The following is an 8,519-nucleotide window of genomic DNA, read 5'->3' on the forward strand; positions in this document are numbered from 1 at the left end:
CTGGAGGGCGCTGCCGCAGCGATGACACCTGATACGTCTCCAACGTATCTATAATTTTTGATTGCTCCATGCTATATTATCTACTGTTTTGAATGTTTATGGGCTTTATTATACACTTTTATATCATTTTTGGGACTAACCTATTAACCCAGAGCCTAGTGCCAGTTTCTGTTTTTACCCTGTTTTAGGATTTCGAAGAAAAGGAAAATCAAACGAAGTCCAATTGACCTGAAACTTCACGGAACTCATTTTTGGAAGAAAAGAAACCCAGAAGACTTGGAGTGCATGTCGGGGGACCTGTGAGGAGGCCACGAGGCAGGGGACGCACCCACCCCCCTGGGCACGCCCTCCACCCTCGTGAGCCCCTCATGGCCCCCCTGACGTATTTCTTCCGCCTATATATCTCCATATACCCTAAAAACATCAGAGGGCACAATAGATCGGGAGTTCCGCCGCCAAAAGCCTCCATAGCCACCGAAAGCCAATCTAGACCCATTCCGGAACCCTGCCGGAGGGGGCAATCCCTCTCCGGTATCCATCTTCATCATCTTGGTGCTCTCCATGACGAGGAGGGAGTAGTTCTCCCTCGGGGCTGAGGGTATGTACCAGTAGCTATGTGTTTGATCTCTCTCTCTCTCTCTCTCTCTCTCGTGTTCTTGAGGTGATACTATCTTGATGTATCGCGAGCTTTGCTATTATAGTTGGATCCTATGTTTATCCTCCCCCTCTTCTCTCTTGTAATGAATTGAGTTTCCCCTTTGAAGTAATCTTATCGCATTGAGTCTTTAAAGATTTGAGAACACTTGATGTATGTCTTGCCGTGGATATCTGTGGTGACAATGGGATATCACGTGATTCACTTGATGTATGTTTTGGTGATCAACTTGCGGGTTCCGCCCATGAACCTATGCATAGGGGTTGGCACACGTTTTCGTCGTGATTCTCCGGTAGAACTTTGGGGCACTCATTGAGGTCCTTTGTGTTGGTTGAATAGATGAATCTGAGATTGTGTGATGCATATCGTATAATAATTTCCACGGATACTTGAGGTGACATTGGAGTATCTAGGTGACATTAGGGTTTTGGTTGATTTGTATCTTAAGGTGTTATTCTAGTACGAACTCTAGGGCTGTTTGTGACACCTATAGGAATAGCCCAACGGATTGATAGAAAGAATAACTTTGAGGTGGTTTCGTACCCTACCATAATCTCTTCGTTTGTTCTCCGCTATTAGTGACTTTGGAGTGACTCTTTCTTGCATGTTGAGGGATAGTTTTATGATCCAATTATGTTAGTATTGTTGAGAGGACTTGCACTAGTGAAAGTATGAACCCTAGGCCTTGTTTCCTATCATTGCAATACTGTCTACGCTCACTTTTATCATTAGTTACCTTGCTGTTTTTATAATTTCAGATTACAAATACCCATATCTACTATCCATATACCACTTGTATCACCATCTCTTCGCCGAACTAGTGCACCTATACAATCTACCATTGTATTGGATGTGTTGGGACACAAGAGACTCTTTGTTATTTGGTTGCAGGGTTGCTTGAGAGAGACCATCTTCATCCTACACCTCCTACAGATTGATAAACCTTAGGTCATCCACTTTAGGGAAATTTGCTACTGTCCTACAAACCTCTGCACTTGGAGGCCCAATAACGTCTACAAGAAGAAGGTTGTGTAGTAGACATCAACACCCGCTATGGTACGAATCACGACCCCCTAGCTGTCCCTGCTACGGCGGATACGGGGCATGCGTCTTCCCCAGGATAGGGTAATCAAGATGAAGCGCCAAATGGGGTCGTCAACCCCCAGGCACATCCTTCTTGTCGCCACGCCGCCATAATGACTGTCTCGCGACGATGAGAGCACGGAGCCACCACTACTGGTACCATCAGAAGTCGGGCAACGTCGCGATCTACGTCGTCATCCATGCCAAGCACTGCTTCAGAAGCTATGGTGCGAGCCCAATCCCTGCTGAGATTCCCGTCAGCGGTCGATCAAATGGATGAGTGGAGAGCCACCATTCAAAGTTTGATTGGTTTTGCTAAAGTGGGAGGATCAGAGCGAGCATGCCCACCACGACGCCCTCTAGCAACAACAATGGCCCGAGCTACTGACTGTGCTGAAGGGGCCGCTTCGATAGTGCAGTCCCCTCCATGGCAGCCAGCGCAAAGGCTGCGGCCAGAGCCACGCAACTAAGAGCCCGACGAGGTGTCGATGGCTTCATCTTACCCTTGGGCCCGTCGAGATCAGTGTCAAGTCCTGGAAGACAAGCGGAGGGAAGACGCGCGCGTCACCATAGAACAACACCACGAAACCCACCGCCAGTCTGACAGGTGCAATGGCCCTAACATCGACGAACCCGCGCCCAGTGGAGGCGGATACCTGCCTTTCGAGGTTAGGTGCCCTGCCTTCAGTCGCGAGCTGCTGCAAGTCCGTTGCCATCTGCCCGTGTTTTCAAGCCAGAGATACCAGAAAAGTATGATGGAAGACTAAACCCGGCAGAGTTCTTGAGCATGTACGCATCACCGTTGAAGCTGCCGGAGGAAGAGATGAAAAGGTATTCACCAACTAGTTCCCTTTGGCACTAAGCCGAACGTGAGGTCGTGACTGATGCACTTGTCGGAGAATTCCATATCGACCTAGGCTGACCTGTGCAATGAGTTTGTTGGTGCCTTCACTGGTGGACATCAGGAACCAGGGCTACCTAGTGGTTTGCAGTTCCTTCCACAAATGGAAGGGGAGAGTTTGCGGAAGTACATGCAGAGGTTTAGCCGGGTGCACAGGAACATTCCAGATATCCAACCGACAGCTATGATTGTTGCATTCCAGTGCAACATGCGCAACCACAGAATACGTTCCAAGATGAACGTCCGGTTGCCCAAGACTGTGAATGAGCTTTACACCTTGGCGGATAAGTTTGCCTATACAGAGGAGGGGAGGCAACTCCCCAGAGAAGAAGATGGTGTCGAACTTGACTCAGAAGATGACGACGATGCTGCTAACCAGAAGAAGAAGAACAAGAAACGCAACAAGAAGCACAAGGAGAAGGCAGTGCTGGCTATTGAAGGTTCTGGCACTCCTAGTACCAGCAAAAAGGCCAAGACCGAACCTCCCTCCAAGGAAGTTGTCGTGTGCACTGACTGTCGGGAAGCTACAACGGCTGAGAAGGCTGGTAAGGCTAACAGACCGTACTGCAAGATCCATCGGACCAAGGGCCATGATCTCCAAGAGTGCCATCAAGTTGAGCAACTCGTTAAGAAGCAGAAAGCTGAGTACGAGAAGCGTGACAAGGAAAGAGACAAAGAAGGCGCTATCGGGAAATGCCGGGGTGGCAGAGGAGGCTGCCACGGCAAGGTCCGTGTAACGCCCCGAGACCGTTGCGCCAGGTGTCTTCCAGTTACTCGTTGTTGTTGCCTTGTCTTTTGCTTGCGTGTTGTTTTTCATCATGTCATCATGTGCATTGCATCATCATGTTTTCGAAACTTGCATCCTTCCGGGTTCCCCAGTTCCGTCTGTTGTCCGTTCCGAGCCCTACCACACTTGCACGCCCCCGCGGCATGTCCGAAATATTATTTTATAAGTGGCCGGAAAATGTTCTCGGTTTGGGATGAAAGTTGGCGTGCGGTGTTATTATAGTGTTAGTAGGTCGCCTGCCAAGTTTCATCGCATTTGGACGTTAAACTATAGCGGCACTATAGCCGGTCTATCGTCGGACGTTTTCGGTCTCCGGAAACAGTCGCCGGGCCTCTCTCTCTTCTCTTCTCTCAGCCTGAGGACTTCTGCACAGTCCACTACCTACTGCCAGGCCTAGCTGAAGCTCTCTCGTCAGCCCGCGGACTTCCTCGCGCGCGCGTCCGAAAGCTGTCCCGGACCCGACCCGGGCAGTCGTCACCGTTGGATCCGGATCATCCCCAAACATCTACAAAACATCTCCGTTTTGTTAATTGGACTCCCTAGCTATTTTATCCGCGATCGTCCGATTGCGATCGTAGGGTCGAGATAGCACCTAACCTAATCCGTGATGTATATCTCTCCCTAATAATAAAGCACGGATTGGTCTCCGGGTTCACCGTCGCGCCTTTTTGCAAAATAGTCCCTCATCTTTTATGAAATCAACCCGCACTCCGTATTCATTAATCGATTAAGTGAAAAAGAAAACGATTGGATGGACCTTCTCTCTCTCCCGCACGAGATCACCATACCCCCGTGCTAGGGTTCCGTCCGCCGCCGCGCCTCACCCTCCGCTCCCAACAACGCTCCCTACTCTCCCGTCCCCTTGCAGTTGCCGTCGTAATCTCCCGTCGCCGGTCAATAGCCCTGAAGAAGCCCCGGCCTCCGGCTCCCTGGAGCACGCCGCTCGCCGGCAGCCACGATTGAACGCCGGTGGACGCCATAATTGTGTGAGACCCCGCCGCGGCAACTCAACTCGCCACCGCTGCACCAGTCAATTTACCTTGTCGCCACTGCGCCTCCCCAAGCATCTTCGCAATGTGCGCAAGGATACCGCTGCCTTTCCGTGGCACCTCTGTCTCCACTTCCCCGTGGCGCTGCTCGCCGGCTCCACAACCATGTCCTCTCCAATCCAGTGTGGCTCACGAACTGCTGCAGAGATGATGCTTGTCGGATCCCATGCAGGCCCTCCTTGCGGACAACCTCCAGCCCACACCAGTTCCCCTGTTCTGGCTGTGCCACCTCCCATGGCTGAGCAGAGCAAGGAGATCGAGAGAGAAAATACTCAATTGATTTTACAGGGCATGGAGATTGTTTTTGATCTTTTTGGTTGTTCGCGGATTCAAGGGTAATGGCTCCCACACCTTTCCCCAATGTCTAGGCAAAGGCCAGTCTGTTTCAAAAAAAATTGTAGCTTGACCGGGCTGAAGGAAGGAGATGCTATGCAAACCGAGAATGAGCATGACAAGCAAAGCGACAAATCAATTGTGCTGCCGGATGTTGGCTGGGTGATTGATCAATATAGATGGAAGCTTCTTGAGGAAAGCCAAACAAGGGGCTGGGACTTGATATTTACAGTTTCGGGTGCAGCAGTGTTGCTAGCATCTTTTTTCTTGCATCTATATACTGATGATGCTTTATTTGGTGTTGTTTCCCGTGGCACTACATTATGGCTTTCTTGACAATGATTTTTGCTGATGTGATAGTTTATTTTTATTTTTTCACTTTCAGTGTAAGGTAAGTGCAAGTAAAACTTCAGTTTCACATTGGCTAAATCAGTCAATGTTGTTTATGCTCCGGCAGCAGTAGAGGAATAGAGCTGGCAAGGAAGGGATCTGTTGGTGGAATTAATAGGGAAAGTAATTCATGAAGTGCCTGGTTGGACCAAGAGGTAATTCACTGTTTTCTGTGTACCATGCAGACCTCCCTGTTTTCCGTGTACCATGCAGTAGTTGATGCAGACTATTTTTGCGCCCAAATACCAACATGGATTAGGCGTTAGTAGTTTCTGAATTGTAGTGTAGAAAACATTGTGTAGCTTATTGCGGTAGCATTTTTTATGGACCAATTTTGTGTTTGAGGCCGAGGTTGGGGGCGCAACTCCTGACGGGGCACCATGCCCTACGAAGGTACAAGTGGCTCATGAGTTCATGGCATGGTTGGCGCTGGAATGACAAAGAAGATTAATGGGGTTGATTGTGAGCATGCTACAACTGAATGGCAAGTAGATAGTCCTATGATTTCTGATGGATTGGAGATGGGAGGGTGTGGTCACTGGTTTCTGTATTTTTTTGTTCGAGCAAGGACAGCGGAAGGATCTGTTGTCCAATAGGAAAACCTAAGCGACGATACTGAATCATGAGATAGGACACACGAGCTTGCAATGGTTGTATTTGAGTGCCTGGCCACGGTGGAATTTAGTACGGGCTCTCCTCTACGCCCTAGAGTATTCTTTCTATTTATTTAATTGAATATGAGAATCCACCCAGGGAACCAACATCCATCTTCTGATCTTTGCCTTGCCTTGAGTGCAATTTCAGCTTGTCCGGTAGTGCTCATGACAAATATCTACAATGAAGAACGAAATACTTGGAGATAGGCTACCAATTCGGTAAGAATAATAGAATATAGATGTCATGGATCTGCTTTTAACTATTACTGTGCTTAGATTTGATCACCCGTTTTTGGGCTGTACTGCAGCCTAAATGTGCTCCTGCTTGCTGTTGCTAAACATTTATATTTCCTGATAGATTATGATCCCCCTCCCCCCTTTACTCAGTTTGGGCCTGCTTGAGCGGATGCATACTAAATTGTAAAAGAAGAGAAACTGAATAACTGAATATGATGGCAGGTGTTCGACTCAGGTTTAGACATTGGGGCACGTGATGTGTCAATCAAACATACTATAGCCCTCATATAACGGATGATGCTGTTTGCAAATTAAGAATTGAATGATGCAAAGAGATTCATGATGTAGAAGAACTTACAAGGTAGTCTTCCAACCCCTTTCATTGGAATTTGATGAAATTCCCAACCACATAGGTCACACACAATTTAAGCCTCCATGGTATTAAAAATGCCATGTCTGTCGGTCCTCTGTTTAGAGGTGTTTTGGTCACATATTCTTATGTAATTACGGTATGACAAAAATAGCACTTAGGTCCTTATCAAACGTATTTCTCCTTTGTTTTGGTCTTCTCTTAATTTGTTTGTTTGCTTCAGGATGCCCCTATATAATCGGCCCCACATTGGCTTGAAGAGATGCAAATGTTTCAACTTCGCCGGAGGTTCTATGTTGGAAGTTGTGTGTGTGGGTGGTTCAAGGTTCTTTCTCATATCCTATTTTTCTCTCTGCAATTTTTGTGTAATGTATGATTTCTGCCTTATAAAAGTTGTATGGTAATGAGCGAGCCTAACCTGAAAATTATTAGACTGACGAGTGCTTTAGTTTGTTATATGGACATGTTGTAGTCGTAGGAGACACATGCCTTCTATGTTCATGTCATTGTTTTTTTTAATTTACAATTTACATAGTTTACATTCCATAGTATCCTCCGGTGCCATTGCGAAATGCCTATATGGTTATAAATCCTCTATGATTACAGAGTGCTAACTACCTTTCAGACGTGGAAGCTTAGGAAAAAGCATGTAAACTGAAGCCTGAAAAAATACAATATGAAAAACGCCTTGATTTTAAGTAGCAATAGAGAGAGCATGTTGTATATAATTGAAAACAACTAAAGGAATAGAATGACCAGAGCATTTTTGTGTAGGCGTATAACGAGTTGTCCTTTCTGGTGTTGTTTGTTGTCAAAATTTAAAGTACAGTTGCTTCTAATTCTCCCATGTGCTAAAAGATCCAGATACCAAATAAGCAAGTGAATAATTCTGCTGCAGATCCAGAGGTTAGCTATTCCTTGCAGCTTATATCATGGAACGGGACACCACTGAGGGTTTTCTAAGTCATTGCCAGAGTCTCATAATACCATATCCTCTTGGGGTCGTCCTATACTGGGTCCACACTATTGTCGCCTATGTCGTCCCGGTAAATATATAGACAAAGGAGGTACATGGTTTGCTTCTTTCAAGACAATAAGCAAGTTATATGAACAAATTGCATTACATGTACTCCCTCCGCTCCTAAATACTATACATGAAAGTTGCACTTGGATTCCATATCTTGCATTAATTCTTCAAACAAAAAATCTGCAGTGTGTGCAGTGGATGAGGATCATCCAGCACGCTGCTGGCCATTTGATCCTGTGACGTGCTAGCTGGAACCTCCTTGACAAGCTGCTTGCTGGATGAGAGGGCGACTTAGGACATGATCAAGTTTGCCCATATCGTTTGGTTGCAATTTTATCATACTAGCAAATTTGTTTGAGTTGAAACTGAATGGAATTCATGAGAAAACTGCAGGATGTTGAGTGTGAGGCGACCGAAGAGACCAAATTGTTGAGGCGACACGGGTCAAAGCGGAGGAGCAGGGCAGCTCAAGTTCATAACCGGTCAGAGAGGATGAGATCAGAATCAGATGCTACCCGTGTCGTAATGTTACAATCGAGCAAGGGGGCTTGTTCTTGGATTGTTTCTTTCTTTGGTAGGACAAGGTAGTTCTCTAGATTATAAGCATAATAATTACTTGCAAGTTGTCAAGAATTATTTGTTTTGCAACTATAAGATGATCAGACAGACTCAAGGGTATAACTTGTAATATGACAGTTCTTGAATTAGTTGTTTCATGCCATTTGAAATGTTTTACATAACACATTGGACAGTATAGTTAAATGGTTGGTTTCATTCGTTACCTTATCATAAAATTTAAATTCCATCTTTCATATGAAGCTTGCTCGGTTCACCTAAGCAAGAAGTTTGTTATTTTCTCATAGATGAAACATCTTGATTTATTATCAACATGTTGTTTGATGCATATAAGGATCTTATGTTTGACAAGATTGATGTTTGCATCTTTGTTTTGACGCACAAACACTTATACTATATATGGTGATAATAACATTACTTTCACAATGTCACTAGAGATGTACGTAGTTGGCATG

The 8,519-nt window shown here is 46.0% G+C and overlaps 1 long non-coding RNA gene across 5 annotated transcripts; it reads left to right on the forward strand.

Moving 5' to 3' along the window:
- The first annotated feature begins 4,199 nt into the window (after window positions 1-4,199).
- LOC119367031 lies at window positions 4,200-8,269 on the forward strand. Of its 5 annotated transcripts, none has more exons than XR_005176178.1 (4): window positions 4,200-6,452; window positions 6,685-6,786; window positions 7,360-7,587; window positions 7,675-8,269. It is a non-coding gene; the product is annotated as an uncharacterized LOC119367031 (long non-coding RNA). The 5 variants fall into 5 exon arrangements; XR_005176176.1 differs by having other exon boundaries at window positions 7,360-7,528; XR_005176174.1 differs by having other exon boundaries at window positions 4,200-6,073; window positions 6,314-6,452; window positions 7,360-8,269.
- Window positions 8,270-8,519: the final 250 nt, after the last annotated feature.

Source organism: Triticum dicoccoides, chromosome 1A (assembly GCF_002162155.2).
Source record: "Triticum dicoccoides isolate Atlit2015 ecotype Zavitan chromosome 1A, WEW_v2.0, whole genome shotgun sequence".
Classification (NCBI taxonomy): Eukaryota; Viridiplantae; Streptophyta; class Magnoliopsida; order Poales; family Poaceae; genus Triticum; species Triticum dicoccoides.